This window comes from Vulpes lagopus, chromosome 14 (genome assembly GCF_018345385.1).
Source record: "Vulpes lagopus strain Blue_001 chromosome 14, ASM1834538v1, whole genome shotgun sequence".
NCBI classification, from domain to species: domain Eukaryota; kingdom Metazoa; phylum Chordata; class Mammalia; order Carnivora; family Canidae; genus Vulpes; species Vulpes lagopus.
In genome coordinates this window covers 4,103,496-4,128,295 of record NC_054837.1, presented here as the reverse complement: position 1 = coordinate 4,128,295, position 24,800 = coordinate 4,103,496, and the positions used below count along the sequence as shown (strand labels likewise).

General features: G+C 43.4%; 1 long non-coding RNA gene across 1 annotated transcript in view; it reads right to left on the bottom strand.

The window, feature by feature from the left end:
* The window catches only part of LOC121475656, a 114,653-nt gene extending 101,153 nt beyond the window's left edge, over positions 1 to 13,500 (bottom strand). The window contains exon 1 of the long non-coding RNA XR_005983790.1: positions 13,378 to 13,500. This is a non-coding gene — a long non-coding RNA (uncharacterized LOC121475656). The remainder of the gene's footprint in view (positions 1 to 13,377) is intronic.
* Positions 13,501 to 24,800: the final 11,300 nt, after the last annotated feature.

Sequence of the window (24,800 nt, the reverse complement as noted above, 5' to 3'; positions counted from 1 at the left end):
CCCAGACTCTTGGAGACAACAGCATGCTTATGTCACAAGCCACATCTGTCATGGCAGGATTTGTGTTTCTCCTCAGGTTAATAATATGTGATGGAGGCACCAGGTCTCCCTTCCTTAAAAGCAAGGATACCAGTTTAGGAAGAGGTGCTTCAAAGATCAAAACCAGGTCTGTGACAGTGACATGTGGGCTTGTGGATTGGAAATGGCAGTGTCAAATCTCTCCCGAAGCAAGGAAATAGCCCTGGGCCAGCAGACAGGGGACACGGCGTGTTGCTGGCTCCAATTAGAGGGACAAGTTTTGCAGAGTAGCCACATTCACGGGCAGTTTTTCATGAAGTACTGTACAGAATGCTAGAAAAATCAGCAGGGAGAGAACAGACAAGATGTGGATTACAAGTACGTCTGTCAGGTCAGAGACGAGAGCACAAAAGACTTGCCTCTTCTCAGCGCTCACTTTGAAGATTGTTTTGCTCCGGATGGGCTGGATGGTTCTAATTTCTAAGCAGGCGAACAAGAAAGCAGAAACTAAAAGCTGAAATTCAAACTTGCTAAGTTAATAGTAATAATAATAGCTATGTGTGTTTAGAGACCTTAATAATGATTACTGTTTAGAGGCAATAATAATAATAATAGTAATAACAATAATAACAATAACAATATATTACCTAACATTTATTAGTACTTACTATGTGCTACATAATCATTAATATTTAGTCTTCATTAAAAGCCATGCTAGAACTTGTCACTAATCAATTATCCATTGAGATACATATATATATATATTTTTTTAAACTTTTATTTATTTATTCATGAGAGACACAGAGAGAGAGGCAGAGAAACAGGCAGAGGGAGAAGCAGGCTCCATGCAAGGATCCCAATGTGGGACTCAATCCCAGGACCCCAGGTCACAACAGGGTTGATGGCTCAACCACTGAGCCATCTAGGTGTCCCTATCTGTTGATATATTGAACAAACACTTATTTATCATGTACTCTCTCTCTCTCTGATACACAATTCCATTTATTCTCACAACACTAAGAGGTAGGTATAATGATCACCTTACAGATCCTCAGGGTAAGTACGTCACCAGGGCCATGCAGCTGGTGGGTGGCAAAATGGTCTCAAATCCATATCTGGCTCAAAACTGTTCCTTAGTCCAGGATACCTTTCACCCCAGGACCCCTAAACCGTTATTTCAGCTGTATATGAACTAGGGAGCCCTTGGGCAAGTCCCCAACCACTCAGTCACCTCCTTTGTGTCATTATCCCATGTCGAGAAGTTAAATGAGGTATGTTACATAAGTACATTTCAGTTGAATCATGCCGGAGTGTATTTCTTTTTATTTTTTAATTAATTAATTTATTTATTTACTTATTTATTTTTCAAAGATTTTATTTATTTATTCATGAGAGATACAGAGAGAGAGAGGGGCAGAGACACAGGCAGAGGGAGGAGCAGGCTCCATGCAGGGAGGCTGACGTGGGACTCTATCCTGGGTCTCCAGGATTACGCCCTGGGCTGAAGGCGGTGCTAAATTGCTGAGCCACCGGGGCTGCCCTGTATTTCTTTTTATAGTAGAAACTTCAATAATATTAGAATTTAATTATTCTTTTTCACCAAGATTTAAGTAACACATAATCCACCACTACTGGTGTGGTGAGCACAATTAAGATATACAGATGTTGAATCATTATGTCCTACATCTGAAATGGATGTAACGTTGTATGTCTATACTTCAGTTTTTTATACACACACACACACACACACAAAATATATACAAAAATACAAATATATGCAAAAGTAGCACTAAAAATCATGGCTTTGGATCTGTTCGTTTTTCTCCTAAAGCACAAACTTTCTCTCCCTGAGGTATTAGCAAACATTCTCCTGAGGGCTGAGGAATGGAAGGTATAGATAACCTAACAAGAACCACACTTAGGGATCTGCATTATAACCATTTCCTTCACACTGGGGGAATTCAAAATAGAAAAGTTCATTGTGATTTTAGATACTTATCAAGGGTTTGCTTATGGAAAAACCTATCTGGTAGAGTGACTCTAGGGTGATAAAATCTTTCGGATCATTTCATGCCTGTCACTGAAACATATTTTGCTGAAAGTCTAATGAAATCAGCCACAACTTTTTTAAAGAAGCAATCATACGACAGTTTAGACTATGTAAGTTTAGACACATGGAACGGTGAAAGTGAATTAAGAAATGATGGGTTAAGCTTTATTGTTTTTTGCCATAACTGTCTACAAGCAAACTAAATTCAATGATCTTTTTTACTAAACTCTGCCAAACTTTGTTGGTGTTTTATTTATATTCATTCTTTTTTTCATGAAATAATGAATGCATGATCACGACTTACCATTATATCCTATTTTGCTTTTAGAAGGAAAATGAGGCATGTATACATTCTAAAAAGAAAAATAGACTGATGAGGTGATACAATGAAGAATAAAAACACATAAAAAAATAAGGTGACACTAAAATTAAGGTTAATACACCAATCACTTGCCATGAAGTCCTGTGTGATAGCTACAGATGGGCCATAGATTTAGTTTTGAGCTTCCCGGTGACCAAAGCAAGAAAGATGTATTATCATTTATTGATTGATTCAAGAAAAAGAAATTAATCTGCTAGTATTTGCTAGGGACCCTAGCACCTAGGGTGTTATAATCTTCTAAAGACAGGTACAATATTAGGTGTCCTTATATTAAAGCCCAACACATAATTCAAGAGAAGCATGTCTTTTCCTAATATTAAGAGTGAAGGGAAAGTCCTCTTGTGGATCCTCATGAAAAAAATCGAGTTAATGTTTACAGTAATTTTTACTATTGCACAATGGCAAACCATTGCAAAGAATCAATGAAAGAGTTGTAATGATGTGTACAGAGAACAGAGGGAACCCACGAGAAGGACGTTTGAGACAGCTTGAAGAAATGGGAGAAGTCTTCATGGCTGGTTAGCATTTAGGTCATTCTTGAACACTCATGAATTACCTCGCAGAGCTTTTTGGCATTCCAAGCAGAGACAAAAAATCCACACAAATGCATATACACCAAGATAGGAAGGATTGTTCAGGGCTTCTTAGGAGCTCAGGTTTGTATTTGTAAAAGTTCTGAGCAACAGATAAAGATGAATGAGTAAGCAGGAAGCCAGATCATCATCAGGTGCATTGAATATCATCCAAAACGAGTAAAACTTGATTCCCTGCAAATGAAAGCTACTGGTGAGGGACAATCAAATCTATAAGTCAGAAAGGGTAGAGGAAAAAATAGTGCTGAAAAAGTTGGGGAAAGATTGCAGCCTGGAAGGAAGAAAAAGGAACTATGTGACGGCCGGGGTCGGAGGTCATCATGCAGAACTTGGCCTGTGGCCCTCATAACAACACAAGAACACTAGGGAATACTTAGGAGCTCAGATATTCATGTGCTGATTCTTTTTTTTTTTAAGATTTCATTTATTTATTTGAGAGAGCAAGCAGGAGGAGGGGGAGGGGCCAAGGGAGAAGCAGACTCCCTGCTGAGCAGCTCCCCCCACTACATGGGGAATTGGGGCTCAATCCCACCACCCTGAGATCATGACCAGAGCCGAAGGCAGACGCTTCACCGACTGAGCCACCCCGTGCCCATCATGTACTGATTTGGTCGAGAAGTCTCCGCTCATCCCGATGTACACGTGGGACGGTTTTATCTTTCCCAAACTGTTTCTAATTATAGACTTGCTTTTTCTCCTGAGAAGCAGACTCTTTTCATAACATTTCTGTATAATTTCATAATATTTTGGTCACTTGGGTTCTTAAAAAAGCTTTTTCTGCTATTCAAAATTCTCCTCCTTTAGCATAGACGAAACTCGTGGGAAGGGGCTCTTGGTTCTTTTTATTTCCCTCCACCTACTTTTCCTCCCCTCGTACCCCCAAGCTTCCATCTACCAATGCAGGGGAGGGGTGGCACTGGCTCACCCGGACGACACAACTTACTGCTGAGAGGCACACGTCCCCCCTTCTCTTGGCCACTGCTTCTCAGGGCAAAGCTATCTGCAGAGAGACTTCCAAGTATGGGTCCTCTTTTGTGGGTACAGTTGTTTTCATCTGGAGGACATTACCAGGCTATCCCTTGGGTCCTCTGACCTGGGAGATCTGGCTTGGCAATTGGCCAGTTCCCCCTTCCCTCCCAGATTCCCAGCGGGAGATCTGTTCATCCCACAGCTTTTCCTGCTGAGAAGGACTTCTTAATGAAGGGATGGCCCGGGCCCTGGGTGCAGTGGTGGTGGTGGAGCTGGAAGTATGACCTAAGCCTCAGTCTCCAGTCTAAACAAGGGAAATGTCGACTCACACAGGGTTGCCTGGGAATGTAGACTGCGTCCCGGGGCTCCCTGTCTCGCTGCCTTCTTGTCTCCTGACCCTCTCTGCACACCCAATACCATCGAGTGTTCTACTAGTTTGATGGCTCCACAAGTTTCAGGCAAGCATTTTTTACCATCCGCACTCAATGTGGCATGGAAAGGGAGGGTTTTGACACCTGTAATCCTAAGGACAGGATTGGGAGGGTTGACTATTCTCCTTTGTAGAGAGAAATGAGGATCGAAAGGGAGGGCTACCATTGTCCAAGCTCTGTCTGTCTCCAGAAGATGACGACCCTTATCTCCTCCGAGGTCATTCTTGTGTCTCTGGCTGATAAAGACCACCCAAGTAGCTTCTCTCCTACTTGGGAAAAAATGAGTCTCACCTGAAGACAGTAGATGTGGTCCTCACCATAATGCTCTGCTCTAGTAATTATTCCAGACACAGAGAACACTTTGAATTCCCTATGTCACACCATTTTGTGACCTAACTTTTGAAAAGACTGAATGTGGATAATAAAGAGCCATTTAAAATATCTTTCAATTGTCTTTGCCCTGGGAGAGTGAAGGAGTGGTAGTATCATCCACGAGGATAAGTGACACAAAAAGATGAGGATGAGGACAGATGACAATGTCTTCCAGTGTAGAAGTGTTTAGTTTGAGGTGCTTTTGGGAGAACCAGACCGAAGAGCTCAGAGATGAGCTGGGCCTATGTATCTGTGCCTCCCAAGGGAGAAACTTGAGTTTTGGGTATAGATTGGAGATTCACTGGCTCAGAGCTGATGCTACAGATAGTGATTTTAAAAATACGAGACTTTCCTAAGTTGAAATGAAAATTCCATTCCTCTCTCAAATTTGAAAATTTTCATTGGATTGTAGAACTTCAGGAGGGACATACCACACATATCATCTACTGGTCCTGCTGAATATTTTTAGGTAGAGAGATGTTATCAATACTACTACAGGAAAGTATTAGCTTGGGCTTTTAATTACCTGAGTAAACACTAAACAATGTAATTTTTGTGTATTTTGTAAAAAAACAAAAGAACAAAAACCAACCCCCCCCCATTCCTCATAGAGATGTGTTTGTGTGGCAGTAAAGATTCTATGATGTTTGTTCCATGTGATCAAAGCAGCGATTTTACCCTCTGATCCTAGTATCATTCTTTATGGTTTGGGAACGTAGTAATTAAGACCACGGATTATTTTCTTGGTATCCATCACTTTGATAAATCTTAGGCAGCTACATGAGTTCTTTAAAGGAAATAATAAATCTAACAAATACACTTTAGTAACCATTTCAGACTATATTTATGCCCTGAAATCTAAAAGCATTCATTATGCTTTCTCAAAAGAGTTCTCTTAGAGAGTTAGAACATAACTTTAAATGATATTTTTCAAATTTTATGAGATCCCTTACTGGGAAAGAGTCACAGACGTGTTTTTTAAATGAATGAGATTAAATTACACCAACTCTTAGAAAGAGAATGTCACATTCTTATAGGATTTTCCCCCTTATTATATCTTTAAAACTCCCTGGGCAATTTGTCCAGATTGTTAGTTAGAAGCCTGCCCAAGGTAAATGGAATAAAAATTTTCTCAATTTTGTTATGATCTCAGTTCATAAAAAAATATTTCTCACTTAGTTAAAGCAATTCCTTTACTAATAAATTTTTTCTTTTTTTTTTTTTTAAGATTTTATTTATTCATTCATGAGAGAAACACAGAGAGAAACAGAGACACAGGAAGAGGGAGAAGCAGGCTCCGTGCAGGGAGCCTGATGTGGGACTCGATCCTGGGACTCCAGGATCATGCCCTGGGCTGAAGGCAGGCGCTAAACCACTGAGCCACCCAGGGATCCCCCAATTTTTTTTTAATTAATTAATTAATTTTTTAAAGTAGGCTCTACACCCAACATGGGGCTTAAACTCACAACCCTGAGATCAAAAATTGCATGGTCTAGCAACTGAGACAGCCAGGTACTGCTAAAATTAATGTCACTCTAAGACAAGAATCTTTGGGCTCAAATTTATAATTTTTAATGTTTGATGCTTTAGGTATAGGGACTTTATGTAGCGCGGAATTAAAAAAAATGTGATTGACTCTACAGTTAATTTTATACAACTGATCAGATCAGCTCTTTATAAATTAGTGAACAACCTATAGGTTTTAGAAAGGACTAAATTGACCTGCTGCTTCCCAGTGTGATTGCTAGCAGCATACCATATGGCAGCCAAGCCGCCATTTTAGTTACAAAGTATTTGCGTTTGAGGAACTCTTTAGACATTGGCCATATTTTTTTTTCCATTGGCCATATTTCTAAGAATGGCCTTGTCATCAAAAATTGGCGCCAATGGAAGAGATTGCCATAGCTATCCAGGAATTTAAAAGCTGATAGATGCAGAACATAGGATATTCGCAAAAAAGAACAAATCCCAGAATATTGTGGGAACCATTATGTTGAGAATGACTGTAATATGAATCAAACGTGGAGACAATTATCATGTCGAGTGCCATACTTTTGGCTTTTGATCAAAGCATATAAATAATTCAATTCGTATAACCTATGTCCTGATTGCTTAGTATTTCACTATTGTGCCAGGTTTCAACAAGTTGCACTTCTGTTGTGTTCTTTGACATAAAAATATGTTCCTAAGACGTGGGAAACACTATGGGAGCATTCGGGAAGCACGTGTACAGAGACCCTGTCACTTGTGTCCCTACAGATGGAGTCTCCACAATGCCATGTTTCTTTACGTATGTCATTTCCCTTTTGAATGCTGAAACTTTCCTTGAACCTTCCTAGTTACTAGGCTTTCTTCCAATTTTTGTAAAATTTCACTGTCTCTGCCCTGCAAAAATAACGCAGCTAAGTGTCATCAGGAAACACTAGCTGAAACTTTAAAAATCTGGTTTTTCAAACTATCTTCAGCTTCTCTTTCTCTTTACATGTTGTCTCTTCCCATATCTAGTGTCATCTGCCAGGAAGTTTTGTCATCTGATCAACAATGACCCTATAAATTCAGAGTCTGGTCAGAATTCTTATTTATCACTTCTGACAAATCATACATACTATGGATAAACAAAAAATAATTTAAAAAATTGCATAAACCTAAAAGCATAGTTTTCCAAGGCAGAAGATTGTAGTTTCTACATGTGATATACAGGTATTTTTATTATCATTTGTTTGCTTCCATGAATCAAAGGAAGAAAACACACCAGAAACATCAGAAAGCCTTAATCCACTTAGGAAAATAAATAATATTTACTTTGGAAGTTTCTGATACTTTGTCATATATTGAAAAACAAAGTAGAGTCACACCATCCAGTATGGTAGCTACTGTATTTAGCTTGGAATGTAGCTAAATGCAAGTTGATATTACTGTAAGTATAAAATATATGCTAGATTTCAAAGTTTTAGCATAAAAAAAACGGATGTAAAGTATTGAATTTTTGCTGTTGATTACATGTTGAAATGATAATGTTTTGGACATATTCAGTCAAATGAAACAATTATCCCCTGGATTACACCTGTTTCTTCCTAATTTTTAATGCAGCAACTAGGAAATTAAAAATTTCATATATGCCTTGTATTATTTTTGCATTGGATTGCCCTCTGTTAGAGAGAATTCATTTTGTTTCCACACAAAAGCCTGAGATCAAAAGTGATCAGAAAGGATTACTATACTCCGAATTAGAACATGTTTGCAGGAGGGCTGGTACTCTCGCTGAATAGTGGGTAAGCACACATTAGTGTTTTTATAAATGTGGCAGATAATGTGTTGATATTTAAAACAAAGGGCTTTTCCCATATGCCTGCTATGTTGTCCTCCTTCATCTAATTAGGTGGCATCTGGGTCTGACTACACTTAACCTCAGGAGTGATGACCCAGCGGAATCCTGAGAACAAGAGTAAATATTTATTTCGGAGTTTTAAAAGCCTAGAACTTGGGGCATAAACAAAAGGTTTGGGAGGATACTCTAAGCAGTCTGAATGATTTTGTCTTATCTTCAAAAGCAGATAAAGCTTTCTCCAGCTGGAGGGGAGGGCGGGGAGGAAGAGGAAGAAAATCCGAGAGAGTTTAGATGGGGTCACATCCCTGAGAAAGGACCTGAGCCCTGCAGTTCATGGAGGCCACCAACCTGGGAGTGGAGAAGGGGAAATAAAAGAATTCACACACAGGAGACCTAAGTCTTATGCAAACGAGAGAGCAAGATCCCAGAGCTGTCCTGACTTAGAGCACCATCATGCTCCCTGAGCCCTCAGGAGGTGCGGGTACATAAATGGAAGGTGGGTGGACAGACGAGGGAAGGTCCATGGACGAGGGTGAGGGATGTCACAGTGTGGAGGGCCAGCAACAGACAGGCACCTCTCAGTGGCGGGGGAGGGGGAGCAATGACCAGCCTCCTCTGATGGAGAGCCGACTGCTCCCTCAAGAGCTCCTGGAATAAAAAAAAAAAAGAAGAAGAAGAAAAAAGAGCTCCTGGAATATACCTGAAGCCTGGGGAGAAAAAGAACAAAGAGACACTGAAACACAAATCAGGCTGTTTGAAAAAAAGTAAATAAAAAAGTAAATAAAAAAGAAAAAAAAAAAAGGCTGTTTGAGAAATATAAAAGAACTGAATTTAATCTCATGATCTTCCTATCTTCTAGATGATTGATGGGGTAGCAAGGATCTTGAACCTGGTTAAAGTTTCTGGATGATTTGAGGAAGTTTTGGGTTAGTTTATTTTAGAAGCATGTATCCTATACCCAGTAAAGAAAATAAATAAATAAGTGTCCCTCTGGTTTGTCTCTAGCGGCCAATCTAGTGCCTACTGGTCAGTCCTCATTAAACTTTTTATATTTTCTCTCTTTTCCCTTAATTAGGGTTTTTTTTTTTTTAAAGATTTTATTTATTTATTTGAAACAGAGAGAGAGAGAGGGAGAGCAGAGTGAAAGAGAGAACATGAGCAGGGGTGGAGAGGCAGAGGCAGAGGGAGAAGCAGATTCCCCGAGGAGGAGCAAGGAATCCCATGCCGGGCTGGCTCCCAGGACCCTGAGATCATGACTTAAGCAGAAGGCAGATGCTGAACCCCAAGCCACTCAGGTGTCCCCTTATTTTCTAACCACCGCTTCTCCATTTGTCCCAGTGTCTGTTCAATATTTAATGCTTTTGTTTTCTTTTATATCCTCAACTTTTTATTATGCATTTTTCCCAAACAACCAGAAAAGCTGAAATGCAAGTACAACGAACACTGTATTCATACCACACAGGTTTAACAATTAACATTCTGTGTTTGTTCTAGATCTTTCTTTATATGAATGTGCACACATTTGTTTTCTGAAATGTCTGAAAATAAGTTTCAGACAGTGTGATACTTTCACCCTGAAGTTCCCCAAAACGAGGGCCGTCTGTCACATGAGTGCAATGCCATTAGCACGCCTAAGAAAATTAACATCTTTATTCAGACTTCCCCACATATGCCAAGGATATCTTTTTGAGCTCTTTTTTTTTTTTTTTTCTCTAAAGAGGAATTCAATCTAACCTCCCACGCTGTGTGTGCTGTCCCATCTTTTTCGGCTTCTCTTAGCAAATACTTCCCTCTGTACACTTTTTTTTTTTATGATATTCCTTTTTTTTTTTTTTTCAAGTCTAGACCATTTTATCCATAAGATGCTCCACATTCTGAATTTGCCTAACTGCTTCCTCATTGTGAAGCGTAATACGTTCCATCTCTCTTGTATCTCCTATACATTGAAATTTAGGTCAACAGCTTGACTCAGGGTAACATTTTGACAAGAATAGGTCATCGGTGGCATTGTGTGTTTCATGTTGCCCCATGTCAGGACTGACAAAATGTCAGGTTGGCCGCCGTTTGATCCGTTGGGGCAGGTGTTTACAACCCGCTCTCTCTACAATAAGTCAGTCATCTGGAAGGTCATTTTACACTCCTCCTTACCCCATTTGTCCTTCCTTCTTTCACTGCTTTGGTTCTCAACCTATTGCTAACCTCAAGGAAGTTATTTCATTTCCCTGAAACGTTTTTCCTCCATCCAGTAACTAAAAATAAAACACAAGGTTATTGTAAGGGCTCCGTGAAGTAAAGGATGCAAAGCATTTTTGTAAACTGCGAAGTGTTTTGCAATTGTGAGTTCCCCGTGTTCCCATAAGGAATAAGTTTCAGATGATGCTCTGAGCGGCCTACTCATTCGGGGGAAGCCATGGTGTTCTCGTATCTGCTCAACAACCAGTTCTCCAAAGACAAAAAGCCCTGCTATTTAAATTTTGCCCGTTTCGGAGGTGTTAATCCTTCTGCCCTGGCCGACTTCAAGCTACCAACTAGATGTCAACCAAGCTACAAAATTTCAGAATATTGAATAATCAGCTCTTTCGAGCTTGAAAAAACCATACCAGAGGTAGGGTTGCCAGATTCAGCAACTACAACTACCGCCAATATTTGGGACCTATTTATACTAAACAATTTTTTGTTGTGTATCTGAATTCAAATTTAATCAGGTGTCTTGTATTTTATTTGGCAACCCGATGTGGTGAGCATGTCTGTGTGTGCTTGTGTGCTTGCATGTGTGTACGTGTGTGTTGGGATATAACTGAGGCCCTTAAAAAGACAGGCACCCTCTTCCCCAACAACTTCAACCACAGAGGGTCTTTATGCATTTGGCTTATTGGCATTTTTTTCTTCCCTTTTCTTCATTTTCTTTGGTTTTGTCGGAAATATTAGACCAGAATTTCCCCAATCTATACTCTGCCTTTATCCTGAGTCTTCAGGACAAAAAGGAGACTTTGAGGACAATTAAGAAGTTTATCCAGGGGCACCTGGGTGGCTCAGGGGTTGAGCGTCTGCCTTTGGCTCAGGGTGTGATCCTGGGGTTCTGGGATCGAGTCCTGCATCGGACGCCCCACAGGGAGCAGGCGTATACCTCTACCTCTCTGTGTCTCTCATGAATAAATAAATAAAATATTAAAAAAATTGTAAGCAATACGATGAACAATTTTTTAAAGCTCTAAATTATTTCAAGAGGATTCCTACCTCGACCAAACTTAACTCCAGCACTTTTCAAAACACACATGTAAACACAAAAGTCAGTCATCATTAAAAAATCTAGACATTGGGGTTTTCTTTAGAGAGCGGGTAAGAAAATGGTGACTAAAAACTCTGGTGGCCGGGATCCCTGGGTGGCTCAGGGGCTTAGCGCCTGCCTTCAGCCCAGGGCTGACCCTGGAGATCCCAGCTGGAGTCCCACGTTCGGCTCCATGCATGGAGCCTGCTTCTCCCTCTGCCTGTGTCTCTGCCTCTCTCTCTGTGTCTCTCATGAATAAATAAATAAATCTCAAAAATTAAAAAAAAAAAAAACAAACAACTCTGGTGGCTTATAACAGCCCCTGACAAAGAAGCGTCATTGGCAACATTCAGGAGAAGCAGTTCCTTTTAAGATTATGGGTGTGTGAGATAAATTGAAGCCCTGAGCATGTATGCCGTGGCCACACTGACTGAGGCAGGATATCCTCTGCCCAGATATTTATATTACAGAATATATAAGAAATATATGTAGTTTTATTGAGGGAAGAGTAGGGAGAAAAAGTAGTTTTGTGGTTGTTTTTGTGGTCTGAGTGGGCTCATTCCCCCCAAGAAAACATGCATTTGATCCGGTGGTCTACCTGTACTGACCAGTCCCCCCACCCCACCCCAAGGGGAACCGACGACTGGGGGGCTTGGGCCACCAAGGTTTACTTTCTCGCAGTTCTGGGTCTAGAGGGCCATGGGGAAGGTGAGGGCGGGTGCTTTCCTCTGAGGCCCCGCTCCTTGGCTTGCAGACGGTCTCCCTCTACCTGCGGCCTCCGTGACCTCCCCTCGGGCCTCTCTGCCTCCCTCCGGTCTTCTCACAAGGACGCCAGCCGCAGTGGCTTAGGGCCCACTCTAGGGGCCTCCTTTTAGCGTAATCACTTGTCTCCAGGCCCCATCTCCACATCCAGTCACATTCCGGAGGGACGTCACAGCAGGATTTTGTATTTTTTAAAATTTTCTGTGGGGGGCGCGGGGGAGGCACACCATCCGGCCAACGGCAGCATGTGCTTCCCCGACGGTATTCCAAGGAGATTCGAGCTGTATGTTTTCAATTCTCTTTCCGCGGGGAAAAAGAGTCAACGATTCAACAGTTTTAGTCAACACGCAGGCCTGAGGGCACAAGGCCCTCGGGCGCCTTCCGGCCTTGCTCAGAGCACACTCTTTACGATGTTCCTGAAGGTTCTGCTCCATCTGCTCTCGCAGCGCCCTCTCCTGAGAGCCAGCGTCCCCCACGGGGCCTCTACTCCCGGTGGTGGTGCCGGGCTGGGGCCACGAGGCCGCTCCCCAGCTGAGGTCTGGGCGCCGCACTCCCGGCGCAGGGAGGTCACTGCTCCCTCCTTTCAGTTACTTGGTCCTCCTGAGCGCGTCCCTGGCCCGCGCTCTCAGGGACAGTCCCCTACCCTGACCTTCCCTGCTTTAGGTTTTTTTTCCTCTGGGGCCTTTTTTTTTTTTTTTTTTTAAAGATTCTATTTATTCATGAGAGACAGAGAGAGAGACAGGCAGAGGGAGAAGCAGGCTCCCTGCAGGGAGCCTCATGTGGGACTCGATCCCGGGACCCTGGGGTCACCGTCTGGGCCGAAGGCAGCCGCCGCCAGCCGGGCCCGAGTGCCGGGGCCACTTGGCGTGAAACCAGGGCCAGGCAGGTGCTTCAGGGGGATCTTCTTTCAGGTTCGCCTTTGTGGAGGGGATGGGGAGCCGCGGTTGGGGGCCCAGGCCTTGGAGGGGGGCAGAGACAGTCGGGGGAGGTCTCCCGTCTACACCACCTGCCCAGGGTGGGCCTCGGGCGCCCTACGAGCCTCGGCGCCCCGGGGAACCCAAGTCATCACCTTCACAACGGGCTGCGCCGGCCGAGCGGGGAAGTGGGGTGATTAACGTTTTGCAGCCCCAGCCTCAAATCTAGGCTCAGAGGAAGTGTCACAGCTGACGCGGCCCACCCTCCAACCCTGCCTCAGTTTACTCACCGGGCCCCCAGGGGTCCGTTTTCTCTCCCCGCCCTTCACCGTATAGGGATCCCCTTGGAAACCGGTTACCGCACAAGGTCATCGCAACTGCGGCAGCCTCGTTGAGTCGTGAAGCTGAAAAGCAAATTCTAAAAAAAGCAAATTAAAGAAAAAAGCAAATTAGAAAAAAAAGCAAATTCTAAAAAAAGCAAATTAAAAAAAAAAGCGAATAAAAAAAAATCCAGGATGGGCCGCCACCGCCAAGACCCTGCCCCTCGCCCTCCGGTCGCACACATTGTCGTATATATTTCGTTCGCTCGCTGTGTCGTGCGCGTCCCCGTACTTGCCAACGTTTCTCGGAGAATCGCGAGTCGCAGGGTCCCCCAGCCCCGGGCGCAGGCGGCCGCTCCGGGCGGCGGCATCGGCAGCGGCTCCCTCCTGCGCGGCCGCACCCGGCGGAACCTGCGACGCGCCCCGGGCCCGCAAGGAGCGACGGCGGGAGGCGGGGACGCGCTGTCTGGGCTCCGGGGTGTCTGGCGGACGCAGCGCGGCCCCCGCTGGCGGCACACAGGGCGACGTGCCCAGGGCAAGGACGAGGGCGGGCAGCGAGCGTCAGGCCTCGCCACCGCGCGCCGGGCACAGGGCTTGGGCGGCCGCCAGGGGACGCCCCTGACTTCTGGGGGGCGGGGTGAGGCGGGTGTGCCCCTGGAGCTCAGCGGAGTGACGGAGGCCCCTGCTGACCCCTGACCTGAGGGGAGTGACAGAGGCCACTGCTGACCCCTGACCTGAGGTGACAGGCCCCTGCTGACCGCTGACTTGAGGTGACTGATCGAGGCCCCTGCTGCCCCTGGACCTGAGGTGACTGATCCTGATCGAGGCGTTGAGATACAGGATTCATTACTAGTGACCTCTGCCCTGAGGCTACGGATGACCTCCGACGTGAGGTCGTGACGTGAGCGACGTAGGCGTGGTGACGCACGATCAGCGACCAGTGACCGACGTGAGGTCAGAAGGAAGACGGTCTGCTCCGTGGAACCAGGCGCCTGCGGGGCAGAAGGGCGGAGAAGCCGGGCGGGCCGGGGCTGCTGGCTGCGCTCGTGGCCGTGGAAGACCCTCGGGGCGAGAGGCGGACACGGCAGGGCCTGCTGGGCGCGCTGGGGCGGTCAGTGTTCTTCCCTCTGGAAATGGAGGCTGGAGTGGGGGCGACGGCCTGTGTGTGTGTATGGGAGTGGGGCGGGGTGTGGGGGTGCGTGGGCTGTGTGCGTTCTTGGGACGGGGTGGGCGCGTGGGGGGTGTGGGGTGTGCGTGTGGGGGGCGGGGGCGGGGTTCGGGCCGCAGAGGGCGGCGCCCGGGGAGGGCTGCGGGGGGGGGCAGAGGGCGCTCCGTGGGGGGCGGCGCAGGGAGGCGCCCGGAGCCCCGTGGGGTCAGGCCGAGGCCGCAGCCCGGAAGGCGGAAGGCGCGCATGCGCGGCGTGGGGGGGGGCGGGGCGCACAGCCCGAGCGTCCTCAGGCCTCGGCCGCAGCGGGAAGCGGCGGGGATGACTGGCCGCAGGGAGGCCGTCGCGCGCTGAGGCCGCCTCGCCGAGGCCCGCTGCACCGTGGGGTCAGGAGCGCCGTCCCCGCCGCGGCCCCGCCCGCCGGCTGACCGTCTTCCCAGAACGGAGTCTGCGGCCCCGACGCATCCGGTCGTGCCGCCCGTGTTGAGGGCCGCCATCTCTCGGCCTTTCGCGAACGATTAAAACTCGATGAAGCCTCCCTGAAAGCTTCGCGATCCAAGACACGTGCTGGGAGCGTTCGTGGGCGCCGTAAACCCGGACGGGAGCCTTCCCTCTGCCGCTAAGTAGCACGTTACTCGGTTTTTTCCCCATCTCAGTGTCCCCATCTATAAAATGGGACGGTATCTGTTCTCATAAAGATTTGGGGAAAAATTGTTCGAATTCATGCACGTGGAGCATTTGCAAAGACGGAAGACTAATCGCTATTCACCGTGACGGTGGTTCCGAATATTATTTTTTTTTCTTTTTTTATTTATTTATTTATGATAGTCACAGAGAGGGAGAGAGAGAGAGAGAGGCGGAGACACAGGCAGAGGGAGAAGCAGGCTCCATGCACCGGGAGCCTGACGTGGGATTCGATCCCGGGTCTCCAGGATCGCGCCCTGGGCCAAAGGCAGGCGCCAAACCGCTGCGCCACCCAGGGATCCCCCGAATGTTATTTTCTATACGCCGGTAACTGAATAGCGTAAGTCGGTGACATCTCTACCCCAGCAGCCTCATTTTCCCAGGATACAGCAGTTGGCCTAGGCGGTCAGTACTGCCCTTTCTAACCCTAAACGGTAATAATTCTGTGACCCTAAGGCAAGGTGTGTATGGCCTGAGGGATCTATTATGTGATTTCTTTTCAGATACGTGCCCAGGCCTCCCTCTCCACTCTTAAAAATGATACATTAAAAAATTGACATATAACAAAAGTGACTGAAGATAGTGGAAAGTGCCTTCAGAGAGCATTAGGCGAGTTGAGCCTGCTTGCCCTCAAGCTGCAGGGTAGCCCCCTCGCCACTTTGTCGGCCCACGCGGACGTGGCATATGACCGTCTCTTACAGGTGCACCGGAAGAAGGGCCAGCTTATCAAACAGAGTGAATGACATGATGATTTTAACAGCTGTCACAGACTCTTCACCAGTTTCCAGGCATCTTTGGCGTGTGACCACCGTGGACGCAGCCTAGCACGCTGGGCACTGCGGGCAGCACATGAAGGGTCACTGATCAGGCTTAAAGTACAAGAGCTGATGCAGGTGATCAGCTTTGCCACACTCCTCCCAGAAAACCTCTGATCCCCTTGCAACTCAGTAAGGGTGAATTTCAAGAGCTGTCCCAGAGTCTCTCTGCCCTCCGTGGCGGAAAGTACAAGGCCCGTTATGTAACTTTCAGCAAGCTCCTTGGCTAAGTTTACAACATTTGGTAAAACCTCTAATTTGCATGTGCTTTCTTTGGATTTTTAAGTCTGTCCAGTTTTGTCTGGTTTTGGAGCATCATCTTTGGAGGGAACGTCAAACAGTTCTTTGGAAATTCTGACCAGTTCCACCACCGACTCTGATGGGTTGGACCTGTACTTTCACACCTACCTTCATTTTTTGCAAATAAAATGCCCTAGTGAGAGCTGTAGGGATTTATGGTGAGTGAACTAAAGATTTTCTTTCTCTGTTTCCTTTGACTCAACGTTTGAGAGCACTAAGTGATGTGGTTTAGCTGTGAGTGTGGGTTGGCATCCATAAAAATATTTTATACCCTAAAGTAGTCAGAGCCTCTGACTGTGGGACGAGAGAACCCTCAGCGAAATGTATTTTGGCAACGTTGTTATTTTTATAGTGTTTAGTATTGTTTATCGTAGCCTGCTCTTGGGTCAGTTTTCTGTATTTATGTCTCCATCCTGTGAGGGCTTAAACATATACATCTTACTTCCTTTGAGATTGCCAAGAGTTGTGCACTGAACAAGTATTTACTGATCATTCATTAATAAAATAAAGTTCTTTCATAAACTCTTGGGACAAATTGAAGAAAGTAAGAAACTGTTTTCCTCTGAATAGAAAATAAAATGGCATTCATTTGTATTTAGATAGAAAAGACCCTGGGTATTTTGTCCCATCTTAAACCAGTTTCCTTGTACTACTATTTTATTTAGAACATTTGAGTACTTAGAGAAGTGAAATAAACCTCCACTCTTTAAAGGTTAATTAGTCCATAGAGCTTTCTGTACAATCTTATTATTACCTCAATCATATTAATTTATTTGGATAAAAGTACATCTTTAATAGCTAAAAGTATACTCAAAGAGAGATCTCGTAAGGCTAATTTTTCCAGACTCGTGCCTTGTTACTTAGAAAGTACACTGAATCGTGGTATATCGTACTTAAGCGTGTTCTGGAGTAAGACCTTATAGTACTCGGTGTCTGTATGTCATTACGGATCGGCACAAAGTAAGAGTGGTTTATCCAAAAGTACTGCTAGCTTGAGAGTGACAAAGTACTTACTATTCTATAAATATATTCCACATACAGTTGTTAAAATAAACACAGATCATTTCAATAAGTCTGATACGTTTTTATTGATCCTTTTCCCATCCAAATGTTTTTGAGAAGCTTCCTGTTTATCTGTCGACAAGCAGCGTATGGCAAGTCCATCCCGGAGTGTCTGGACAGTTCATCATGCTCTAGATCCCCGTGTTTCCATCTGTCTGAACAAAATTAACCCGTCCTCTGTCCCATTCCCTTAGTCACCCATCCTGCTAAAGTTGTTACAGGTGACACGTTACACTCATAAATAACACATTCTTACCTCTTTGTAAAGTTAATGCTTTCATGTAAGAAGTGGGCAGAAGTTTCAGACTTTTTTTCAAGTCGGTTGAAAAGAGAGCTTTGAGCAGGTAAGCTGGTTAATTATTTTTTGAATCGTATTCTATTATGCTGCTACTTGCCATTTACTACGCATTGATCTACTCTGGAGAGAACTGACGTAAGTATGTTTAGAAGGTAGGATAATTTTCCAGGACTTCTTGGCCATTCTGCCCAACTAATGGATGTTTGAATAACAGAAGACACACATCACATGGAGTTTAGACTGGGCCCATGTTTGTACAAGGGTTTCTCTGTTTCGGGGAGGAAAAGAATGATGTATACATGGCTGGCACTTTAAAGAAACACCAGCCTGTCTAGCCAGTCATTAGTGAGGTATGCCGTTGAATTAGTGGAAGACTTCCAGGTATGCACTGGTCTGTCCTTGTGTAAGCAGTGAATCAAGCCCTGACCCTAGGCCAGGCAGTGCCCAAATAGCAAGAAGGTACTAGATGTTATCTCCTCCATGGGATCAGATTTTTATACAAATTTGAAAAGATGTGGGCAGAAGTAACTAATTTCAACCTGTCTTTTCCTTTTAATGTTTTTATTTAAAAACATTTCAATCTCTCTGAGATTTTGAGAGGAGTATATATATATATATATTTTTTTTTACAAAGCACTGAACTTGAAAAGCAAGTGGGACATTAAGAACAGAGAAAGCCCTACAGAGTAGCTCAGACTTCATTATTTACAGACCTCAAATTCTGGTTTAGGCTCTGCCACTGTGATGATGTAAATGTACACGTGACTCTTCAGCACCCCACTTTCTCTGTTATCTCCTCCTCCTACCTCAGAGCAGCTTTTCCCTTTGCCTGTGTTTTTAAGGCCCGTGTTCTCAAACAGCGAAATGTTCTCTTAAAATAGTTCTCATCTTAGCAGACTGGTTGTTGAAATAAGCTACGTGTTGTCCAGACAAAGATAATCAAAATATATAGGAATCGTCTCTGATCTGGGGATTGAGTCTCTGGTTTGAAGAGGTCAGGCTCTCCCTAGAAAGGAAAGGGCTTTTCCTGAAGAGTTTTCTAAGTTTATATTAAAGATTTAAAACCTACACTGGCCAAGTGCACACAATTCAATACATTCCAGTTTTCATCTTTCCTCTGTACAGTCCCACCTGGCATTGCTTAGCATGTCACCCTTTCATCGCTCTCAAGTGAGTCTTCATGGTTTCTCCCAATAGACCACCTTCTACTTTTGTTCTCATTCTCCTTTGTCCTAGACTCTGCTTTCTTCCGTTAAAGCCCAACCCAAAAGCCACAAAAGCTTTCTTGACAGTCCCTGCCCTCAAAATGGCTCTGCTCCCGTGGTCTAGCCCTTGAAGTTCAGTACTTGTCAGTGGGTCACCCTGTAATAATATAATGATATCTAATGGTGTGCTATTTATATCAGAGACCTGTTTAGGTGCCAAACCCGTTAGCCGATACTCCCAGCAATCATACGAAGAGGACTCTCTTTTTTTAGAGAAGGGAGGGTAGAGACTGGGACCCTCCCCAGCAAAGAAACACGTGCCTGTGGGTTTGACCACCACGTTCCTCTATGAAGACTCTCATCCTTTATGTAAGTTTTACATCTTCCATAGTGCGCAGCAGAAAGTTAGTGTGTTATCACTAGTGACTAATTTAATGTCAGAATTAAAGACCAATTATACTTGAGTGTACACAGTCTTATATTATTTTACATTGATGTTGAAATCTGGGAAGAAATAGGAAAGAGTGGCCACTTTAAGAGTCTGTTTAAATCCTTGACATCACCGCATTTACGTGATATTTGAGAGTTCCAAAAGAGCCAGTCGGTGACCATTTGGATTTCAGGCATCACTACTTTAGCTTATAATAATGATAAAACTTTTACATTAATTTACAACTTTTCCTCTCACTTTGGCAAGAGTCCAGAATGGTGCAGAATGGGAGACAAAAACAGAAACGTTGAGAAAATCACTACGTGTTCACAGTTGCTTTAGGACCTGATAGAGTGAGAAGGGTGCCATGAATCATGAATCACGAGGTAAAAGTCCCAGGTTCAGCGGCTAACCACAGAAAACTGCATGTAAACCAGTTAGCCCTTGAGAGGGACACAGAGTCCACAGATGTACAGCATGCATTTTTTAACCACCTACCTGGGAATAAGAGTAATTGCAAAAATGACATCATGGAAGTGCTTAACCCCTTGACCACTTCAGGCGATGCTGGCAAAGTGCTAACTGTGCCAAGAATAAAAAATAAAAATAAAAGTGGGTGATTTCATATCCCAGATGAATATCCAATTTACTGACTAGCTTAAAAATAATTTTTCTTGCCCACTGTAAGTCCAAGAGTATTTTTAGTGCTACAGCGGTATAAAAACAGCAACAGAAAACAAGACTTTTTGTTTTCTTTCATTCTTCCCTCTCTCCCACCTGACTTGTGCCCACCCCTCCAATGCCAAAGACCTGTCTGTAGCATAGATGTGGGCTGTGTATGTAAGGTTTATGGTGAGTCTGTTCTATATAAACATTTTTCAGGTTGATGATCAAAGACTTGTAAAATGCAAGGGATCCAGACATTTGTCCTTTATCTTTTGACTGTAGTATCAAGTTTATTAGAAAGCTAATGAGTAGTGAAGTACTGATACACTAACAAGAAAAAAACACAACTTACTAACATCAGCATAGCAGTTGCTATCCTAAAATCTCCTTCCCTGACTCCCATCTGTACAAACCCAGTACAACTTAAAGGATGACTTGATTTCTCTTCTTCTTTAAAAAAATATTTAAATATTTTAAGATACAGTTGAATTAAATTTTCTAAAGCTTTTTACTTTTTTCGTTTGACAAAAGTTCCCACTTGCATGGGCAGTTGTATGTCATCTACAAATACTGTTGCAAAAGGAGATGTCCATGGATTGGAAAGCTGTAAATAGTAGTCACATTGCTATACATTGTGAATAGAAAAGTGGAAAGAAAGTATCTTAGGAAAAAGAAAAATGGATCTATGAATATGGCTTCACTTTTAATTCCACTTTCATTTAGATACAGTAGTCCTTTGTTTTGCAAATAATTCTACACGGGAAACTTGGTTACATACAGTTTACCATAAGAGAAAATGGCAAAACACTTAAAAAAGTTTTTATATAAATTTTTGTGCAAAAAGACCAAATTATATTTTTAGGCACTTCTGAAAGATTTAAAATATGATTGTATTCTAAGGGTTTTTGTTTGTTTTGGAACCATACCACAAGAGAAGTTTTCGAAGCAATTAATTTCTTGAGGGAATATATAAAAATAGCTAGGTTTAAAGAAATTCTAATATAAATACAGGTCGCCTCTTTAGAAGTAGATGATTTTGATAAAGTTCATTTGTAAGTTAATGGCTTAAAAGTTAGCACACCTGCTTAGAGATAGCAAAGCTGAAAAAATTTGCTGAATTCGGCACATTAGAACTACAAAATTGTGAGAAAGACGTTCTTAAAATACCATTAAGAGTGCTTCTTTCTTTTTTTTTTTTTTTTAAGAGTGCTTATTTCTTAAGTCATGAACTCATCAGTTATTCCCTGAAGTAGTGCTCCATAAATATTCTTAAATTTACGTCAAGGGATTGTTAAATAAAAAAGCAATCTAAAAATGATATTTACATGGTGATATTTGCGGGGAAAATGGTAAGTCAAGATAAAACCATATACATGTTCATATGCATAAAATACATGTGTGACAGATTAACATGCCAGCATACTCATTGCTTGGTCCCTCTCTATTTCTCTTTGTCGGAGTCAAACCCTAAGGGCACTCTCAGTCCATAGGGAAGCAGAAGCAGGAATTTAAAGAAGCTGCTGACCCAGGTTTAGGAAGGAAAGATTTCACTTCAGGCTCCAAATGTCGAGACGATTTTTCTCCTTCTAAGACTTGTGAACACGGGTCCAGAGAGGAAGGAGCGGGTAACTGGAGTCCTCACTGGAGAGGAGGAAGCTTCTTGATAGGACCAGGGAGTCAGGTAGAGGGACCTTGGCCTGCACTTCTGGTGTAGACAACAGGGCCTGCCATCCGCTCCTGGGGGCATCTGTAAGCCTCCATCACAGGAATGGAGAGTTGGATACCGTGTCCACAGTCAGGAATTGTGTACACAGTTGGGGCAATGGGAAAATGCTTGGGAAGGACCTAGAGGAAGCACATGAAAGGGATAATCTTCATGACCAGGGCCATTTGTGGAATTGGGGGAGATGGGAGAATTTTGGGGTACTCTCTGTTTTAAAGGTTTTACAACAAGAAAGTATTCGTTTGATGTGTAATTCAATCAAATACTTTAAAATTTATTCTTGACAGCTGATGTTGATTTTTAAAAAGAAAGTTTAAAATGTTACTGGCTGAATGTCTGTATCTCCCCCCAAATTCATATGTTGAAATCCTAACCCCCAAGGTAATGGTATAAGGGGGTGGAGCCACGAGGGGCGTTGAGGTCGTGAAAGTGGAGCCCCCATGCGTGGTATTAGTACCACAGCCCACAGAGCTGTCATCCCTGTCACCACTGAGGGAGGAAGCAGTGTGTGAACCAGGCCGCAGTCTCTCCCCTGACACTGAGTCTGCTGGCTCCATGATCTTGGACAGTGAGAAATAAATTTCTGTTGTTTACACACCACCGGTCTGCAGCAGTTTGTTAGAGCAGCTCGAACAGAATAAAACAGGAAGCAAATGAAAATTTTAACTGAGACTCCAAATGGGTCTTTGGAGGCATTGCTGAGAGATGAGTTGTATTAGTTACGTCTAATTTCATGTCAAAAGACATTATTTTCCTTTTCCATGGTAATACCTCTAATCATTTATTACAACAAAATATCAGATGTGATTTAGGTTGATTTGAGAGATGGAAAAAGAACCAAAAAGGGAAGAGAAAGGGGAAATGTGAAGGGACTAATAAACAGGATATGTGTCTATAGCAGCTGCTATTTGTTGGCATTTATTGAGCGCTTTTTGTATGCCAGCTCCTAATTTTAGCACTTTATGTAAATTATATAACGAAGTCTTCAAAACAACTTCAAGAGGGAGGTGGTGTTACTACTCCATTTTACATTTACAGTTGGACAAACACTACAACTTGCCCAAGGCCACAGAGCTGGAGGGAGTGAAGAGAGGTGACCCTTGAAAGTTTGGCTTTAGGTGTGAACTGCCAGCCAACATATCTGATTTCCTCCTTCATTGAGTGTAATACAAAATAGCATAGAGGACTTTAAGGCTGGGGATGGAAAGAGAAGAGTGGAATGTATGCGGGAACTGGTACAAGAGGGAGTCAATTCTGGATCAACCTGTTTCTGTAATTACCACTAGGTGGCAGTGGTGGCCCAGGACACCTTAATTATTTTCAGGAGCAAGAGGGTTAAACCATAGGCCTTAGGGTGATAGGGAGTGAGAAACTGTACAACCTCATTCAATGGTATGAGATGTTCTTGGATCAAAAGTGACCGCTAAAAGGACCTTTCTGACTCTGGCTCAAGACAAGCATGGCATATTATCTGTTAACATTCTCATCAGTTTCTTCTATCAACCTCAAAAATTGTCAACTACAATTAATAATATCATCTCGATAAAGAGATGATTCTGTGCCAAGTATCATGTATTTGTCAGTTGATAAAAAGACTCCATCTTTCTTCTCCAGGGTCATTATCACAAAGATGACAGTGTGACACGAGATTAAAGTAAAACGATAATTATTAGAAATACGTGTGGCATTGGGCTATAATCAAGTGATATTTAGCTAGGAAATCTAGGATTACTGAACCTAACCACTCGAACCCTATAAAGTTCCTGAGAAGGAGATGCTACTTGCAAGAGGAACAGGTGATAAACTAGTTCCCACCCTTTTGTTGGGGTTGACTTTCTACTAACTGCCCCGTTTGGAACTTGCTGGAAGACTGGACATTCACAGATGATCTGAGCTCAAGCACAAAGCTTCTGCCTTCTATCTGAGCTTCTGCCTTCTATTAGGGCGCTCTTCTTACTGCCAGCTGGTTTGCACGATGAAATAAATGAGTTAATAAGTCTAAATTCTTCCTGGCCTGAGCAGCTGAGAGCCCAGGATGGCTGGTTTGTGTGAAGGGTCTGGATCCTGGGTCACTTTCCCTGTGGAAGCAGAAGAGCAGAAAATGTAGGGGCAAAGTCCAAGAGAGAAAGCCATACCGACGACCATGGGAACTGCTGGTACCTAGCCATCCAAGATTAGCAGCTGTGGCCTGAGCACTGTTCTGGAAGCCAGGCCTATCAAGATAACTTCTCTACACTTTGGGAGGCGGTCAGTAGCAAGTGGGGAGAGAATTGAGAATTCTATCCTTCTCCACCGTACAAACAAATAAGGGTAACTGCATTTTACCTTTCCTAGGGCTGTGCTACTCAGAGCCGAGAGCCATCAGCAGCTAATGAGCACTTGGAAGTGTTACTGAGAGACCGGTGAGACTCAAGAAACTGAATCTTGGATGTGATTTGATTTAATTTCAGTTTAAAAAGCAAAACAATATAAAATATTTCCCTGTTAAATACATCTTTATTGTCTTGATAGGATTCATTTCTCTTTAGCCATGGTATTGGTTATCTAACCCCTGGATTATCTAACCATTGGTAATTTAACCATTGGATTAGATACTGTTGCATTGTAATGAGTTTGTTGAATTGCACATCCTTCCTGGTATTACAAATACATATGCCACCAACTGAATCAGTGTCAAAGGATTGATTCAGTTGGGGTAATTTTTGGGATGTGTTTATGTGAATTTTTTATTTAGGCAGCGTGAGTTACAGTGATACCTGTGTAAATTGTAATTGATAATTAAATTGAAATGTTTAAATGATAATATACAACATTAATATAAGTGTGGACAAATTTAAAATAAAGGCATACGTCTGATTCAGTCAGTTGAAAAGGAAGAAGATGGTATTTTGAAGGAAACAGTAAAGAAAAAAACTGGAAAAATATATGTGAGAATGTAATGATAAGAGGCAATTACATTCTGTTGGGCAAATCAAAAAAGCTGCTTGTGTAAAAAATTTTTTGAAGATAACAAAGTGGACAATGTTCAGAGATATTTTTAGCAAA